Source organism: Hypanus sabinus, chromosome X1 (genome assembly GCF_030144855.1).
Source record: "Hypanus sabinus isolate sHypSab1 chromosome X1, sHypSab1.hap1, whole genome shotgun sequence".
NCBI lineage: Eukaryota > Metazoa > Chordata > Chondrichthyes > Myliobatiformes > Dasyatidae > Hypanus > Hypanus sabinus.
Genome location: NC_082738.1, coordinates 53558493 through 53578468, shown reverse-complemented (window position 1 = coordinate 53578468; position 19976 = coordinate 53558493).

Here is a 19976-nt window from a genome sequence, read left to right as displayed (position 1 = left end):
GCGGAGAAACTTGGGAGTTCAGTTGTAATGAATTAGTTAATACATGGCATCCATCTGGCAAGACTGTTTTATCTGGAACATGTGCTAGAGATATAATCAGTTACCCACTTGTGTTCCCATCCATGCCCTGAAGTAGGGGCTGATCTCTAGATTTGAAAAGTTCTTTTACTTTAGGACTTCAGATTATTTTTAAGATGCTAGATTTGTTGTAATTTGTGCAAGAACATGAGAACATAAAATAGAAGAAATATGAGCCAAAGGAGCTGTTTGTCCTCTCATTTAGAACTTTCCAATATTTGACCTCTGCAGTGCTACAAGACTCCCAAATCCCTCAAATCCCCTCATCCAAACTCCATTGACCTCTTTCTTGAAAATACTTGGTGACTGGGCCACGCCAGCCCTCTTGGGTAAATATTCACTCATCTAAGAGGAGAAATTCTTTCTAGATTTAGCTGAAGTTCTGGTAAACTGAAAAATAGCTAATATAACTTGATTAAAAAAGAACACATCATGCCAGTTAGTTTAACATATGTTATTAGGAAAATATTAGCTATTTTCGAGCATGTCTTAATAGGGTACTTAGGAAAATTCAAGGTTAATGGGTAAAGCCATCATGGTAATGTGAATGTTAAGACTTATTTACCAATTTATTGAAGTTATTTGAAGAGGTAACGTGCTGTGATAAACAGAAAGCAGTGAATTCAGTAAATTTAGATTTCCTAAGGGCATTTCATCAGGCATCAAAGGTTATTGTTGAAAACCAGCTCATGCTGTGGAAGGTAACATATTGGCATGGATGGTCAAACAGTTTCTGGTGAGCAAGTTGTAATAGATGGTGTGACACAGGGATCGATGGTGAGGCCTCAACATTTCATAGTTGACACAAATGATTTGTGAAGTGGCTATTACAAGGTGACAATGGCACATTGATAGGTCAAGTGAACAAGCAAAGAAATAGAATATAATATGGGAAAATGTGAATTGTTCACTTTGGCAAGAAAATGAAACAGAAGTTTATTCTTTTAACGTGAGTGATTACAGAGTTACTGATGTAAAGGGTCACCTCACACGATTCAGAAAATGCTGGTGTGTAGGTACAAAAAGTAATTAGGAAAGCTTACAGAATATTACCATTTATTTTGAGGAGAATCAAATACAAACCCTCAGGTGGTTGGGTAAACTGTTATCATTGCTCAACACCCCTCCATGTAACTGGATTTTGGATTTCTTGATGGAAAGACCCAGTCAGCAACATCTTAAGCTGTCACGCTGAGCACTGATGCCTACCAGTTCAGTTCAAACTGCATCATCAAGTTGATACAACAGTGGTTGATGATGAGTTGGCATACAGAGAGGAGGTAGAGAGGCTTGTCAACTGGTGTGAGGGCAACAACCTGAGTCTCAATGTGGACAAGACAGAAGAGACGATTGTGGACTTCAGGAAGGCACAAGTCAACCCCTCTACATTGCTCATCAATGGCTCTGCTGTGGAGAGAGTGAAGAGCACAAAGTTCCTTGGTGTGCACGTAACGAATGGTCTAACCTGGACCCACAACATCACCTCATCAGTAGTCAAGAAGGCACAGCAGCGTCTAGTCTACACTGTCTGAGGAGATTGAGGTGTGCAAGGCTCCCCGCCCCCATTCTCACAACTCTCTACAGGAGCACCATCGAGAGTGTCCTCTCTGTCTGCAACATTGTGTGGTACAAAATCTGCAAGGCAATGGACAGCAAGTCCCTACAGAGGATAATGAAAACCACCAAGAGGATCCCCAGAGTCCCCCCCCCCCCCCCCCATTTGTAACATTTGCCTGGAGCATTGTATACAAAGGACCCAAAGTGTTGTTGAGGATCGCTAACATTCATCCCTTAATCAGTTTGACCCACTACCATTAGGAAGGAGGTACAGAAGCATAAAAACAAAGACTGGGTAACAACTTCTTTCCTCAGGCTGTGAGACTAATGAATACCCTGTCACCACCAAGTCAGCAAGCTGTTGATTAATTTGTACTGTTTATTGCTTACCAGTGCTATGCACTTCACATGCATTTGAATTATATTTTATTAACTTGTTTATTTTAATATTTTCTTTTGTGTGCCGTGGGTGATAGCCTTTGCATCACGTTCCCTTACCACTGCAGAGAAAAATGACGCACAGATTGACAGAGGCCTTGAATCTGATTTGGGTGTAAAACGATTCAACCAGTACTTGTATGGGAGAGAGTTTACCCTCATCACTGACCATCAACCACTGATGTCCATTTTCAGTCCACAGCAGGGTGTTCCACTAATGGCAGCAGCACAAATACAAAGATGGGCTCTGTTTCTGGGAGGGCAGAATGACAAGATCAAATTCAAGAGGATGATTACTCATGGAAATGCTGATGCAATTGTCTGGTTTGCCCTTGGACAAGGAAATACCTGGAAAAATTTACAAAAGAGGATACCCCTCTTGATGTATTCTCCCTAGTGCAAATCAAAAGTCTCCCTATTACGGCAGAGATGATCCAAAGGGAAACCAGAAAAGAGCCCACACTGTTGCAAATCTACATTGTAAATCTATATTCAAAATGGCTGGAATGTGCAGCGGAAATCCCAGTTTCTGCATTTTTCCCAGCACAGGGATAAACTTGCCCTTGGCAGAGGTTGCCTTAATGTGGAATTGAGAGTTATTGTACCATCCAAGTTGACAGCTAAAATGTTGGAGGAGCTATGTGCTGGTCATCCAGATGTGGTCAAAATGAAAGCTTTGGCTCAAAGCTTTCTCTGGCGGTCTGTGATAGATCAACAGATCGAGCAGCTTGTCATGCACTGTTCAGGATGCAGCATGTCCAAAAGATAGGTATTCAGAGCTGTCAGAACCATTTCCTGCAGTCCCAGAACCAACTCCTACAATCACCACAGAGAAGGCCCCAGAACCTGAGAATGTTTCACAGCCACAAGTCTCACCTGCCAAACAGAATGATCCCCCTTGTCAGGAAAGATATTATCCCACAAGAGTACCCTCCATAGTAATTAAATCTTTAGGCCTGAGTGGGACAATTTAAAATTTACTAAGCTGTGGATGTATTATTGTGGTGAACTACATATACCTGTCTGGACACGCCCCCTGCTGACTACTCCTGTGGCTCCTCCCACAGACCCCGGTATAAAGGCGATTAAGGCCTGAGCCCGGCCCTCATTCTCCTGGATGTAGTATGGTGGTCAACTACTGCTTGTTCTTTCTTCCAGTCAATAAAAGCCGATATCTCGCCTTCACATCTCAGAGAGAGTTATTGATGGTGCATCAATTATATAGTATACTGTGCATATACAGTAGTTGAGAGGCATTCTGTATTGAGTTGAAGTTTCGAGCTAAGCAGCAAAGAGTGTACACACGAGGAAATCTGCAGATGCTGGAAATTCAAACAACAACACACAGAATGCTGGTGGAACACAGCAGGCCAGGCAGCATCTATAAGGAGAAGCACTGTCGACGTTTCAGGCTGAGACCTTTCGTAAGGGCTAACTGCAAAGAGTGTATTAATATTTCAGCAATATTTGAGTAATATTGTGAAATATATTGTTTGATTAAGCTTTGTTTGTTTAGATAATTTATTACAGGTTATATGTAAAAGTAGGTTAATGGCATATGTCATTACGCCACCATGTTATACTGCACACCTCACTTGAAGTAAAACCAAACTAAGACACTCCTCTCCTAGCTCCCTGTTTTTCTTTCAATTAGTTTTATGTTTTGGAGTTACAAAACTAAAAATTTACAATCTAAAAGAATAAAACAGCTAATTCTTTATTTTGACATTCATAATATCATATTGCTTTACATATTTGTCTTTAATCATCACCCTCATCCCCACAAATAACCTGTCCAGTCCTGTAAGATTTTATCAACCATGGTTGTTTTTTTTAGTAAATCAATGTTGATTCTGCCCTGTCCTACTTCAATTTTTAAGTGACCTTTTACCAAACCCTATCCAGCACCATTCTGTCAGGAGTCTGTACGACCTCCCTGTGGAATGTGCAGGTTTCCTCCCACAGTCCAAAGACATACTGGGTAGGTTCCATGCTCATTACAAATGGTTCAATGATTAGGTTAGGGTTAAGTCAGGGGTTGCTGGGGCGACATGGCTCAAAGGGTCGATTCCACACTCTGTTAATAAATAAGTAAATAACTTTTTCCTAATTTCCTAATTCTGATGTCAAGCTAACTAGTTTGTAATTTTTGTTTTCCCCCACTCTCCATTTTCTTAAATAGTGGGGCTACATTTGTTACCTTCCAATCTTTGTGACCTGTTTGAAAATCTACTGCATTTTGAAGGATAACAAGCAGTGTTCCTTTGCCACTTTCTTTAGAAACATGAAATGCCTGTAATCAATTGAGGATATATAACTTCTGAGTGCCTCATTTGTTCTCTACCACTTATTTTAACTTGCACGAACAATTCAGCTAATTGGCTATCTGTGGCCTGATGGGGCTCTGTGACCTAGGTGGATCTGAACTGTTGTTCAGTGGTGTAGCAATCAGTTATGGGGTGTAAAATGATGGTACAGTTCCTGTTTGATATTATTATCAAAGATGAACTATCCGCTTTTCTATTTGATGTTATTCTTAACAAACATTTTTATTTTATCAGTTAAGATACTACACAATGTCATAATAAATAAAAAGGCTAGCATTGCCCTGGTAAGTTAGGAAATTAGTTCAAAGAGAGCCAGTCAGTCGGAGACCCTGGTGAGTCAAAGGGAGTGTGGGACTGGGGTCCCAGTGAGTTGGAAGGAAGTATATGAACTCTGACATTGGTGAGGCAGAAGAAAGTGTGGAAGATAGTCTTCATTAGTTGGGGCACTGGTTATATCACAGAGAGGTCATGCTTCAACTTTATAATACATTGGTCAGACTTCAGTTGGAATACTGCTTGCATTTCTAGCCACCACACTGGAGAAGGAAGTGATAGCACTGGAGAGGCTTGTGGTGGAGATTCACCAGTATATTGCCTGGGATAAAGCCTTTTAGTTATGAGACTGGAGAGGCCATGTTGGTTTCCCTGGGTGGAGTTTAAAGAGGGGACATGATTGACCTCTACAAGATTTTATTTTCCTTAACAGAGGTAGATAAAACTGGAGAACATAGATTTAAGATGAAGAGAAACATTTTAGAATAGATATAAGGGGGGCCTTTTTTTCACCAAGAGAACATTGAGAACTTGGTGTTCACTACTGGGAAGAATGGGGGTAGCAGAGTCCCCAACAGCATTTCAGAAGTTTCAAGACAAGTATTCAAATTGGTTAGGCATTGAAGGCCACAGACTAAGTACTTAAAGATTAGATAAATATTGACAAATGCCCACTGGTTAGTGTGGACGTGGTGAACAGAATGGCCTTTATATTGTATATTGTTATGCCTCTGGCATGATGCTATAGGATATGGAAGTGTTTGTATTGAATTTTTAATACACATAGGCCTAATCTGACATATTGCCTATTATAGCTACATTAGGGCTAATGACTGATGTTAAATGGAAATCTGTATAATTTTAGAACAGATCAATTATGTATCGACTATACAGCTCTTCATCATGAGGCACATAGGAGTAGGAATTGATGTTTTGGCTGTGTCCATTCAGCTGCCCAAACATTTAAGATTTATTGTAGTTCAGCAGCAATCAGATATTGGTCCTACTACCAAAGTCATGGGGTCCAAACACCCATCAAAGAGCTACCTTGTGAAATTTGTACATAATGGATGACACCATTTCACTGAGGACCAATCCAGAAGTTTGCAATTCACATTTCTTGTGAGGTGAGCTGCCTATTTCTTCTGCATTGTTACAGAATCATCTGCAGTTCCTCTCCCTCTGTAATGATGTTGAGTCTCCTACCCACAAAATTCTAAACTTAAGAGAAGACTTTAAGCCCTATGCAAAAGAGTACCCTCACTTTAAGGAAGTTGTACTGTGTCAACCTATACTTCAAGGACTAGTTTACTTCACTGTTTATCTTCATGGCAAGGTCTAGCTGTCAATATTCAATATTTGAGCAGTGGGCCCCCTCCCTACTGAGGAAGAGATACTTCCAGCTAACAAAGTAGTTTTAAACATAACAACATGAGTGAATCTGCAGATGCTGGAAATAAATAAAAACACAGAATGCTGGCAGAACTCAGCAGGCCAGACAGCATCTATGGGAGGAGGTAGTGACGACATTTCGGGCCAAAACCCTTCATCAGGAGTGAAGTAACATGGGATGGTCAAGGGGTGATAAGAAGTGGGGGGAGGGATAAAGTAGAGAGCTGGGAAGTGATAGGCTGAAGGGAAATGGGCTAGGTGGAAGGTGGAGAATTATGGGAAATAAAAGAGAAAGAAAGGTAGGGCTGGGGGGAGATTATAGTGAGGGGGGAGAAAGAGAGAGAAAGAGAACCAGACTGAAATAATAGATAGGGATGGGGGTAAGGGTGGGGGCAGGGGTATCAATGGAGGTCTGTGAGTTGAATGTTCATGCCGGCAGGTAGGAGGCTACCCAGGCGGGAGATAAGGCATTGCTCCATCGACCTGCGTGTGGCCTCATCTTGATGGTAGAGGAGGCCATGGACAGACATGTCGGAGTGGGAGTGGTCTGTGGAATTGAAGTGTGTGGCCACAGGGAGATCCCGCCACTGCTGGAGGACTGAGTGCCGGTGTTCAGCGAAATGGTCTCCCAGTCTGCGGCGGGTCTCCCCAATGTATAAATGGCCACATCGGGAGCACCGGATACAGTATATCACCCCAGTTGTCTCACAGGTAAAGTGGTGCCTCACCTGAAAGGACTGTCTGGGGCCTGGGATGGTGGTGAGGGAAGAAGTGTGGGGGCAGGTGTAGCACTTCTTCCGTTTGCAGGGATGAGTGCCCGGAGGGAGGTCGATGGGGGGGATGGATGGACAAGGCAGTCGCGTAGGGAGCGATCCCTGCGGAAAGCCGAGAGTGGGGGGGGAGGGGAAGATGTGGCTGGTGGTGGATCACGTAGGAGGTGGCAGAAGTTACGGAGAATTATATGTTGGATCTGTAGGCTGGTAGGCTGATAGGTGAGGACCAGGGGGACTCTATCCCTGGTGGACTGGCAGGGGGATGGGGTGAGGGCAGAGGTGTGTGAAATACAGGAGACGCGATGGAGGGCAGAGTTGATAGTGGACGAAGTTTTAAACATAGTTCATTTTATTTTAGTGGCATATGTTAAATGTGGACACATCATTCTTGATATATATTTAAAACAGAATTTTTAACTTATAAAGATTTATAAATTAAAAGATATTTCTAAACTACAGACAACTTCTAAACACAGGTATAATTCTTACAAACTGAAAAGATATTACAAAGAATTGCAGATGAACAAGTTGTCCATTGCAGAAACTGAATGCAGAGGAATGAACTCTAGGTCTTCTTTCTGTCATTCCACCTTGTCATTCCCAACAGTCTTGACTGCTTCCTACTATTTTGTTTCTAATTGACATTTATATTGTTTTTCTGCTAGTTGACATAATTTACAGTTACATTTATTAGGCCAGGTGAATGTAATGTTTAGTTAGGCCAACATGGACCCTATCCTTTCACTTGATTAAATCATGGCTAACAAGAGCCTGATTCTTCTCTTGCTTACAACAAGAGGCTAAGCAAGGACTATAAATTAGAAGATTAACCTAGTCAAATTCAACTCTTTGACCTTTGGAAGGGTCATGCTGCTGTGCTAGAAAGCTGAGGTTCACAATAAGCCCTTGGGCCCTGAAATATGAATGTCCGTCACACCTCTTTTTTCACCTTTTTTGGGTTGTTAATGTTATAGAGATTGGGAGAGTGAACTGACTAATGGATAAAATGTTAGTTGATGGCCATGTAGCATCTTCATATGAATTAACTGCAGAAACGAAGTATTTTTATAGCAACCAAATCAATTAAATTGATTAGAGGTGCTCCATGGGTCTAGCTAAGAATGTCATTGGTAAATAGAATACACTGAATATATTATAACTCATTGCTCCTTAAACTGCCAGTTTGAACAGGAAAGTGTTATATTTGTAAACATTTTGGTGTGAATTTACAAGGGAAGGTTGAGGAAATGTTGCCTGAAGGTGGTAAGCAATAGGGATACAAAAAGTGGGTTTCAATCAGACTGTTTATGGAGGTGAGATATGAAGAAGTAGAGTAGCAACTCTCTGATAGCTGGCAATTTCAAGGCTTATCATATACCTTTGCAAGATTAATCAGAAATATCTCTACTGAATGTTTGCATGAAGATGCAAGTACTGAGGGCAATATTAACCCTATTACAGGTGTCCATTTAAAATATCCCCAGTCCCTTACTTGCTGGGGATCATCCTGGATCATTACTTCATAGGCTTAGACTGGCAGCCAAGTGGCTGACTCACACTTGGCAAATTTCTGTTTGTCATACTCGGATAAGGATTTGGCTGCACCACTGGACTCAATTTTACCATTGACTGGGTATAGACAAACAACATTATTTGGCACCAAAGGAAGCCAGTGAAAATTAAGAGTCCATTAGATTTGACTATGTGAGATTAGACTTCTGCTTTCTTGGACTCTTCCATTCCTCTGCTCGGAAACCATCCAAGCTGAGCCACTAATTGGTATGCACCACCCACCTCTCATTAAATCACTTCTCCTCCACTATCCTGCTCAATAATAACAACAGTCAGCAGTTAAAATTGTCCGGGCTTGTTTCTGGTGCAGAGGTTAACAATCTAATTGGCTCCATCGACCACCTATCCCAAATCCAAAGCTCTAAACCTGTCAAGGTTTATGTCAGCAGACTGAATTTAACTGTTAAGTGCTAATATCACATAAAGTTTCTGTATTGTGAAATGCAGCAAAAAAATGTATCAACAATGTATGTTAATCAGATCAGCTGAGATTGGTAAAGTTTGCTGAGCTCAGATGTGAAGAAAATGTAGCCAGATGGCAGTTGGAATCAGAAAATGAGATAAATTCCCACTACTGCTTGTAGGGAGTTTGTATGTTCTCCCCGTGACCACGTGGGTTTTCCCCGGCTGTTCCAGTCTCCTCCCACCGTCCAAAGATGTACCAGTTGGTAAGTTAATTGGTCATTATAAATTGTCCCGTGATCAGGCTCCGATTAAATTGAGGGACTGCTGGGCGGCATGGCTCGAAGGGCCAGAAGGGCCTGTTCTGCGTTGTACCTCAATAAATAAATAAAATACTGAAGGCGCTCAGCAGGTCAGGTGGTATTAGTGGGAGAGGTGCTGGTGTTAATTCTCATGATGAATGTTTCCAGAATTTTCATTCTTTTGTTTTAGATTTACAACATCTGCAGTTTTTTTTCTGGAAAGCGCTGAATTCCAGTTGTCTGATTTTTTTTTTATTGGATTGAACAGAGAGGGAAGAAGTTATGGGTGATATTGATATGTTCAGCACGTCGCTGGCCATTTTTACGCCCCTTCTGGCTTCTGTAAGAAGTTATGGGTGATATTGATCTCGTGGCAGAAAGGAAGCTTTCTTGTATTTTACAATGAGTATCCTCTGTGAAAACACTAAGTTTTTGTCATTTCACTGACTCTCTTTATTGATGTTGGAGAAGCCGACAAAACATCACAGCCTATGGGCAAGCAATATATCACAGATTCATCTTTAAGATTAAGATTTCTGAATTAATATAACTCATACACAGAATTCCCAAAGTTGCTGTCATTTCCTGAGTGCAATGACAGGAAGTGCTGACAATTTTGCTGCCATTTTAACCTCACAATCTGGTCCATGTTTTTCTTACTGTCACCCTCTCAAGAGACAATTAAGGAGCAGAAATAAATTCTAGCCTGCCAGTAATTCTAGCCTGTGAGTAATTAAAAAGCAAGTCCTGACCCAACAAGCTAGGTTTAGCACTCCCATTGGGTGGATCTTTGGAGTTTCCAGCAGCCTAATGGAGCTTTCTGATTCTTGAACACAACATTTTAGTGGCTTTAGAAATGAAGTGAGGGCACGGTCAGTATTTAGTACCCCCTCCCTTAATGTTCTCAAGAAGATAGTGGTGAAAACTGGAATTAATGCAATCTTTGTGATGAAGATACTCCCCTAGCACTGCTATGTAGTGGATTCCAGGATTTAGACTCAGTAACAATAATGAAACAGTGATAAAATATCAAAATCAGGATGATATGTAACTTGGAGCCATATTTCCAGATGATGCTCCCGTGCGTCTTTATGGGAGGTAGAAGTACATAGAGAAGTCTTGGTCAGTTGGTATGTTGCCTCTTACAGAAGGTGTATATTACAGTGCTCTTACTTGGTCAAATGGTTTAAGGTTATGGGGGAAATGGGTTTGGGAAAAAAATTCAACCTTAATTGAATGGGAGAACATACTCGATGGGTCAAATTCTGTGCCAACAGTGCCTTGTAAAAGTATTCAGCTCCCAACCCTTTGTTCACATAAATGAGTATTACAACTGAGATTTTTTATTTGTGAATTGCATGCTTCTTATTTCACAGTAGAGCCCAAAAATGGAAAATTGTAAAGCATGAAAAAACTAAAAATTCAAAAGCTGAAATGTAAGCGGTTCAAAAGTATTCATCTCCCTTTGCTTAGTACTTAGTTGAACCACCTCTTACATCTATTACAGCCTATAGTCTTTGTGCAAAGTTCACAAAGACTTATCCAAAATGTGATGGAGCAAGATTTATCTATTCCTCCTTGCAAAGTTTTTCAAGCTGTGCCAAGTCAGTTGCGGAGCCGCAATGGACAGCAATCTTGAGGTCTTGCCAGAAATGTTCAATCAGGTTAAGGTCAGGACTCTGACTGGGTCACTCAATGACATCAATTTTCTTCATTTGAAACCTCTCCATGGTTGCTCTGGTCATGTGCTTTGGGTCGTTGTCCTGCTGAAAGACGAACTTCCTTCTCAGTTTAAGCTTTCTGGTTGAGGTTGACAGGCTTTAATCTAGGATCTCTCTGTATTTAGCAGGATTCATCTTCCCATCAATCCTGACCTGATTTCCAGTCCCTGTTGCTGAAAAGTGTTCCAATATTATGATGCTTCCTCTACCACACTTTACAATAGGGATGGTGTTAGCTGGCTCATACGCAGTATTAGGTTTGTGCCATATGTACCACCTGGTGTTGAAGCCAAAAAGTTCCACTTCAGTTTCATCTGACTAGAAGACCTTCTTCATCTTTGCAGTATTTTTTAAGTGGCACTTTGCAAAGACCTTATGGGCAAGGATATGTTTTTTTTTTGAGCCAGGGCTTCTTCTTTGCCATTCTTCCATAAACACCATAAATGCGTACAGGAGTGAGATATGCCAACTAGTGGAGTGGTGCCACAGCAACAACCTGGCACTCAATGTCAGTAAGACGAAAGAGCTGATTGTAGACTTCAGGAAAGGTAAGACGAAGGAACACATACCAATCCTCATAGAGGGATCAGAAGTGGAGAGAGTGAGCAGTTTCAAGTTCCTCGGTGTCAAGATCCCTGAGGATCTAACCTGGTCCCAACATATCGATGTAGTTATAAAGAAAGCAAGACAGTGGCTATACTTCATTAGGAGTTTGAAGAGATTTGGTATGTCAACAAATACACTCAAAAATTTATATAGTTGTACTGTGGAGAGCATTCTGACAGGCTGCATCACTGCAGATGACCACAGCATCTGCAATGTACTTTGTGTAGGCTGCATCACTGTCTGGTATGGAGGGGTGCTACTGCACAGGACTGAAAGAAGCTGCAGAAGGTTGTAAATCTAGTCAGCTCCATCTTGGGCACTAGCCTACAAAGTACCCAGGACATCTTTAGGGAGAGGTATCTCAGAAAGGCAGTGTCCATTATTAAGGACCTCCAGCACCCAAGGCATGCCCTTTTCTCACTGTTACCATCAAGTAGGAGATACAGAAGCCTGAAGGCACACACTCAGCGATTCAGGAACAGCTTCTTTCCCTCTGTCATCCGATTCCTAAATGGACATTGAAGCTTTGGACACTACCTCCCTTGTTTTAATATACAGTATTTCTGTTTTTGCACATTCTTTTAAATCTATTCAATATATGTAATTGACTCGTTTATTTATTATTTATTATTTTTTTCTCTCTCTCTGCCCTAGATTATGTATTGCATTGAACTGCTGCTGCTGCTAAGTTAACAAATTTCATGTCACATGCCGGTGATAATAAACCTGATTCTGATTCTGATAAATGCCCTTTTTGTGCAAGGCCTTAGAGATTGTAGAGCCATGAACTTCTTCTCCAGTTGCAGCCACTGACTTCTGCAGTTCACTCAGAGTGACTGTTGGCATCATAATAGCCTCTCTTACAAGTGTCATTCTTCTCCAGAGACTAAATTTAGGAGGTGGGGTGGGGGGGAGCGGTGGTAGCCTGACCTAGTGTCTTGAAAATGTATTCAGCCCCAAGAACTAGTTTTACATTTTACTGTCTCATTTTCTAAATTTAAAATATATTAAAGTACATTTTTGAACTAATCTACAAAACATTGTGCATGTGAAATTAAAGTAAATATTCCAACATATCAACAATTTACTAAAAATTAGAAACTAAAATTGTGAGACTGAAAAAGTATTCATCCCCTTTGTAATTACTCCACTAACTTTCCTCAGGTACATAAGAATTCATAAGAATAAATAATCCCTCTCTCTGTAAGGTCCAGCAGTGTGGTATATGGATTTTCAACAGACCAAACCAAAATGAAAGCAAAAGAACATTCAAGACAAGCCAGGGAAATAACTGAGAAACACAGATCTGGGGAAAGGTACAAGAACATCTCAAAGGCACTGAACATGCCTCAGAGCAGTCCATTGTGAAAAAGCGGAAAAAATATGAAACCACAGCCATACTGCCTACAGTATACATGGCATTAAAAGAAGCATGGTGATTTTATAATTTAATCTTTCTGCTGAGGAATCTTTAAATTTATCCCTGAAAATAGAGACTCAGGCCTTTGCAAATTACTTCAGTGCCAGCATCAGAGAGCACAAAAATCCTTTTGAGTAACTTCATGTTTTGGACCACTCTGACTGTAAATCATCTGCAAGCTTTTGGAAGGTGATTAATAAATGTAAATTCATGGGTTCAACCCAAGAAATATAATGCAGCATCCAAAGGTTATCCATGTTTTTAAAAATATTGATGCACCATCAATAACTCACACTGAGACGTAAGGCGAGATATCGGCTTTTATTGACTGGAAGAAGGAACCAGGAGTGAGTGTCCATCATACTATGTCCTGGAGACTGAGGCCGAGCGTCAGGCCTCAGATCGCCTTTATACAGGGGCCTGTGGGAGGAGCCACAGGAGCAGTCAGCAGGGGGCCTGTCCAGACAGGCACATAGTTCACCACAAATATATAATTAATTTAAACTGGATTTTTGCCTATTCAAAATAGAAATGACAATGTTAAAATTGTGAATATTTTGACTGTTTTTTGCCTTTAGCGTACAACTTTTCAAGGTCAGTAACAAAATGCCTTTACTGAAACAAAATGTCTGCTACACTGCCCCAAGCAATGCATCTTAATCCTAACCTTGGGAGAGTTCCCTATTCTGAGGCAGGCTGGCATTTATATTTGTCACACTAATGATTACTGGGACCTTTGCAAGTGAGACTGTTAATTTAATGCTGATTGCTACTGGTAATTAATGTCAGATTTACTCGGGGATAATACTGATACTTTCATGTCTAAGCATGTTGCCAAGAAATTCAAATTGCTTAAAACTATTACTTTTAGCATTATGTGGTTGATTTTTTCCCCCCTCTGGAATGAATGACCATTTTCCCCATAACCTGAAACCCTTTGACCAAGTAAGAGCACTTTAATAAAAACCACAAAATGCTGGCAGAACTCAGCAGGCCAGACAGCATCTATGGGAGGAGGTAGAGATGACGTTTCGGGCCGAAACCCTTCATCAGGAGTGAAGTAACATGGGATGGTCGAGAGGGTGTAAGAAGTGGGGGGAGGGATAAAGTAGAGAGCTGGGAAGTGATAGGCTGAAGGGAAATAGACTGGGGGAAGGTGGAGAATTATGGGAAATAAAAGAGAAAGAAAGGTAGGGCGATTATAGTGAGGGGGAAAAAAGAGAGAGAAAGAGAACCAGACTAAGATTATAGATAGGGATGGGGTAAGGGTGGGGGCAGGGGTATCAATGGAGGTCTGTGAGTTGAATGTTCATGCTGGTAGGTAGGAGGCTACCTAGGCGGGAGATAAGGTATTGCTCCATCGACCTGCGTGTGGCCTCATCTTGACGGTAGAGGAGGCCATGGACAGACATGTCGGTGTGGGAGTGGTCTGTGGAATTGAAGTGTGTGGCCACAGGGAGATCCCGCCACTGCTGGAGGACTGAGCGCCGGTGTTCAGTGAAACGGTCTCCCAGTCTGCGGCGGGTCTCCCCAATGTATAAATGGCCACATCAGGAGCACCGGATACAGTATATCACCCCAGTTGTCTCGCAGGTGAAGTGGTGCCTCACCTGAAAGGACTGTCTGGGGCCTGGGATGGTGGTGAGGGAAGAAGTGTGGGGGCAGGTGTGGCACTTCTTCCGTTTGCAGGGTTAAGTGCCCGGAGGAGGTCGGTGGGGGGGGATGGGGAGGATGAACGGATAAGGGAGTCGCGTAGGGAGAAATACAGGAGATGCGATGGAGGGCAGAGTTGATAGTGGACAATGGGAAGCCCCTTTGTTTAAAAAAGGAAGACATCTCCTTCGTCCTAGAATGAAAGGCCTCATCCTGAGAGCAGATGCGGTGGAGGCAGAGGAATTGAGAGAAAGGAATTGAGAAAAATTGAGAAATTTTTGCAGGAGATAAGAGCACTGTAATGTTGTTTTGCATTATTATGCAAAATTAATGGAGAATTCTGGAATCTTGGTCAATCTTATACCCTCGTTATCACCTTAATGTCAGAAACAATTGGTGCCTAACCACCATTTTTACTATCCGTTGCTGCCAGTACACTATGGCTGCATTGTGCCTTCTACAAAGAGTAGTCTGATACTCCAAGAGTGCTTTCCAAAATGGGATTTCTATACTCAAAAAGACAAGGGCTTCAGGATCAAGGAAATCCCTCCATCTGCACCCTCCCCTGAAAAATTGTTGGTGTATCTTCACCAGAAGGTCTCAGAATTTAGATGAAGAGGCTCGCCACAACCCTTTCAAGGAGAACAGCGGATGGACAATCAGTGCAGGACCGGCAGCAATGCCCAGCCTCTAACAATGAACAAACGGAAAAAAGATGCCTGGAATAAAGCAGTATTAAAGTACTGCTGGGAAAGTTGGACTAGATTTGTCTGGGAGCAACTATCATTAGCCATTAAGGGAACATCGTCTACTGGATGTCATATTGCACATGGTTCCTTATCAAGCCAGTCTCTCACTGAATTTTAATGGTTCTGAAATCTCCTACCCTGCATCAAACCTGTCCTTGTGCAGCTGCTGATTCTCTGAAGTCCAGGTTTCAAAATGTTGATATCTTACTCTGCCAAACCCTGTGATCCAATAAGACCCTCAAGTGAAACCTTGATCTTCAAATCCACACCTCAAATTCAAGTATGTTGTCATCTGACTGTTCGTATATACAACCAAAAACTGCAAAATTCCTCCGGAGCAAGGTGCACCCAGAAAATATAACTCTCACACAGCACATAAACCAAATATTACCACAAATAAGTTAATAAAATACCATTCAAAATGCATGTGAAGTGTGCAGAACAGGTAAACGGTTTGCTGTACAAGTGGCAAGACATCAATAGTGCCAGGGTATTCATTGGCCTCATAGCCTGAGGGAAGAAGCTGTTACCCAGTCTGGCAATCCTAGTCCTGATGCCTCTATATCGCCTTCCTAAGGGTAGTGAGTCAAAGAGATTTGGGGTGGGTGGTAAGGATCCTCAACAATGCTTCATATACCATCACACACCCCACTGCATCACTACCCTTGTCCTAAATCATGTGGGATCTAAACCTGACACTGATTACTCTGGTCATTTGCTGATCACTTTGGTCCCCATGCCATAATTTTTGGATGATCTTCAACTGTGATACTAGGATTTCCTTCCTCAAGCTGCTGACTCAGTGATTCCTCACTTTCACCACTATGAGCACAGACCTGCCACATCCATTTTCCTTCCCTGACCTGAACGTAAGGCCTTAGCCCTATAATTCTGTATATTCACTGTCCTGCAACGATGGCACTTTTCAAGCTGACTCACAGTCATGACCCCATGTCCTCGTAGAAGGCTTGTTGAGAAGGCCCTGAGGATGTTCTGTGCCCTCAGAGCATCAAGGAGTATAGAAGTGCAGGAGATGTTCTACCTCTCCCTACTGAAGCATTCTGTTTTATCCAGACTAATCTCTTCCTCCTAATCATTCTAAAGATAATGGGAACTATAGTAACATTTCACTGACCTGGTGGTCCCTAACACTCCCATAGGGTATCCAATAAGACAATGTCTTTGCTTATGTCCTCAAGAAAGTTCTTGAATAAATATTTCTGGAGTAAAGCCTTGACAACATGTCCTAGAAAGCCTCTGATGTCTTCTCCAAACGATCAGAGAAAAGTGATATTAGCAAATGATAAATTGTTAAATTCGGTGTTGAAGAGTTTAATCCCGTTAATTTATCGGAGAAGATGTTACATTAACTCATGGCTTCTTATTGTGCAACAGCAAGGAATTTAATTTAGTTCTGGGTGTTAACTCAAGCTTCAATTCTTTTATAAAGATGCTATTGTTTGTTTATTGCAGACTAAGCTTGAATTTCAATTTAATCCACACTTCAGGGGCTCTTTGGTATGTGAAACATCTTGAGAAAATTTCCCCAATTGTCAAATTCAGGCAAGCTGTTAGACCAAGGCTCTATGTTGCCGCTAAATTGCACATATCTCGTGAATCTATTCAGAGACAGGAAGACTTTCTGCTCAGAATCTCACCAGTATTTATCTCCTAATCAACAGCAGAAAAACAGATTAACTTGTAATGTCGTCAGCACTATTGATCGGGCCTTGCTATGTTATAATAAACTACAGAGTTTACTACATAATAACAAGTGACTACATTTGGAAGGAAGTTGGATGTGAACTGTTTTGAAGACACTAAGGATGTACATAAAAGACACTTTGTAAACGTCTTACCTTTTATTTGCATTATGTGTATTTACTGTATATGCTTTGCACTTTTACTCACTACCCTTTAGATGAAATTGTCAAAATATTAGGGAGAAATTGTAGTTGTCTGTGATGACTTAAAATCTGAAAAGCTGAGACAATTTTGCTGAAGTCAAGTCAAAGGGTTGTGCGGACAGTGATCAACAATCACACAACTCACTTTCTAAATATTAATCACCTGTCTTTCAGAATACTGTTTAATTTTCTTTTCAGATTTATTTGGGAATAATTTGTATTCAGTTTTTTTGCGATAGCTTCTGTATTTCTTTTCTTTTGCCTCCAGGTGGCCAGGCCAACTGAGTGGTAAATAAAATCCTTTTAGGCACTTGGATTTTTTATTGTCAGTTTGCAACTTGTTTGCAGGAATGGTGTAGAACCTGAATCTACAATAGACTTATTGTTGCTGTTTCCTTTTTAACTCTGAAAATCTTTATGGTTATGTAATATTATTAATGGATTCATAACATTCTACAACATGGAAACATGGGCCAACACATCTGTGCCATTTGCTTGCATTTTGCCCTTATTTTTCTAAACCTTTCCAATCCATATTCCATTGCAAATGCTTTTTAAACATTGTAACTGTATCCACCTCTATCATTGCAAGTCATTTTCCCTATACCCACCAACCTAAAAATTCTTGTGGCTGCTCACTTATGTTCAAATGGCCACAGGGGAGTGATATTCTAACACACACAATAACAGTGGATTTTGCATATTAGAATCATGAATCTTAACAAGAAAACTGGAAGAAAGTATTATTAGATAAGCTGTCGATCAACATCTTTTATAAACCTACTGATTCCCACTGTTATCTTGACTCTTCCCACCCTATCTCCTGCAAAAATACTATTCCCTTTTCTCAGTTCCATTTTCTCCACTGCATCTGTTCCCAGGATGTGGCTTTCCTTTCCAAGACATCAGAGATGTCCTCCTTCTTCAAAGAATGGGGTTTCCCTTCTTCCACCATTGATGCAGCCCTCACCCACATCTCCTCCTTTTGCTGGACACCTGCCTCACCCCATCTTCCCGGCACCTTAACAATGTTAGAGTTCCTCTTACCTTTAACTACCATCCTATGAACCTCCATATCCATCACATCATTCTCCACAACCTCTGCCATCTCAAAGTGGATCCTACCTCTAAACACATCTTTTCCTCCCTCCCACTGTCCACTTTCTGCAGGGATCACTTTCTCTGTGAATCCCTTGTCCATTTATCCCTCCCCTCCAATCTCCCTCCCAGCCTTATCCCTGCAAGTGGCCAAAGTGCTACACCTGCCCATTCACCTTCTCCCTCACCTCCATTCAGGGTCCCAAACATTCCTTTCAGGTGAGACAGCACTTCACCTGCAAATCTGCTGGGGTCGTCTGTTGTGTCCCGTGCTCCCAATAAGGCATCCTCTACCTTGGTGAGACCAGTCATAAATTTGGTCACTGCTTTGTCAAGTACCTCTGTTCCATCTGCCAGAAGTGGAACTTCCTGGTGGCCCTACATTTTAATTCAAATTCCCATTTCTGTTCGAACGAGTCAGTCCATGGGCTCCTCTTCCGCTACAATGAGACTACCCTCTGTCTACATAGCCTCCAACCTGATGACATGACTATCAATTTATCCTAGTTTAAAAAAAGTTCCCCCCCCCCCCACTTCATCTATTCCCCACTCTGGCCTCTTACTTCTTCTTACCTGCCTATCGCCACCCCCTAGGTCACCTCTTCCTTCCCTTTCTGCCATGGACCATTCTTCCCTCCTATCAGATTCCTTCCTCTCCAGCCTTTCCCACCCACCCACCTGCCTTCACCTATCACCTTCTAGCTACCCTTCTTCCCCTACCCCCACCTTTTTATTGTGCCATCTTTCTCCTTCCTTTTTCAAGGATCTTGAAGAAGGATCTTGGTGCAAAACGTCAACTTTTGTTCATTCTTGCCTGACCTACTGAGTTCCTCCGGTATTTTGTGTATGTTGTTTTGCATTTCCAGTATCTGAAGAATTTCTTGTGTTTAGTATTATTTGGATATTCCTTTGGCCTTCCAGTCTTCACTTAAAAAAAATCAGAAAATTACTTGCCAACTTACTTTCTCAAAGCTAATTGCATTCTGCAAAGATATTTGGTGTTAGACCCATGATCTCTATACAGGTTGCTTAAAAGTTTCCCTCAAAGTGGAAATTTATTGTTCCAGAACCTTTGTCAAGTGGGGTGAATGTAATTGTTCATGATGAATAACACTGACCTAACAAGCGTGTTTGTTAAAAAAAAGCATGTTACCACATAAGGGTTAAAGAAGTTCTTCACTAACTAAAACTGCATCATACACTTTTTATTAGACAGTATGTTTCATAGGCCAGAACTTTCACTGAAAAGAGTATACAGTTTCATTCAGGGCCAAGTTCCAACCACACAATAATATAAACATACTCTAAAACTCGATTTTATAGCCACATCTTAAGTTCCTCATGCTTCTGTTCCTTCCAAACAATGGAAGCACTGCATCATCTTGTCTCTGATAAATAACTTGCATCGTGGCTTTCTTCTTTTTAATGCAGACAGAGTAACAAGACACAAGGGATCATCAAAAGCTAGCTTTTTCTACCAAAGCCAAGCATGTTTAATAATTTCCTTATGAGGGAACAGATGGTTTGAGCAAGAAAAATGACAGAACAGAGCATAACATAACATCTGGGCAACTCTTTTCTCCCATAAAATTAGAATTTGTTCATTGTAGCTCTCCTGTAATGTAGTATTTGATTGGAACTGTGCAAGACCCAGTGGCCAAGGTTTACAAACTCCCCACCATTCATAGTGTGTTTTTTTTTAACTTAA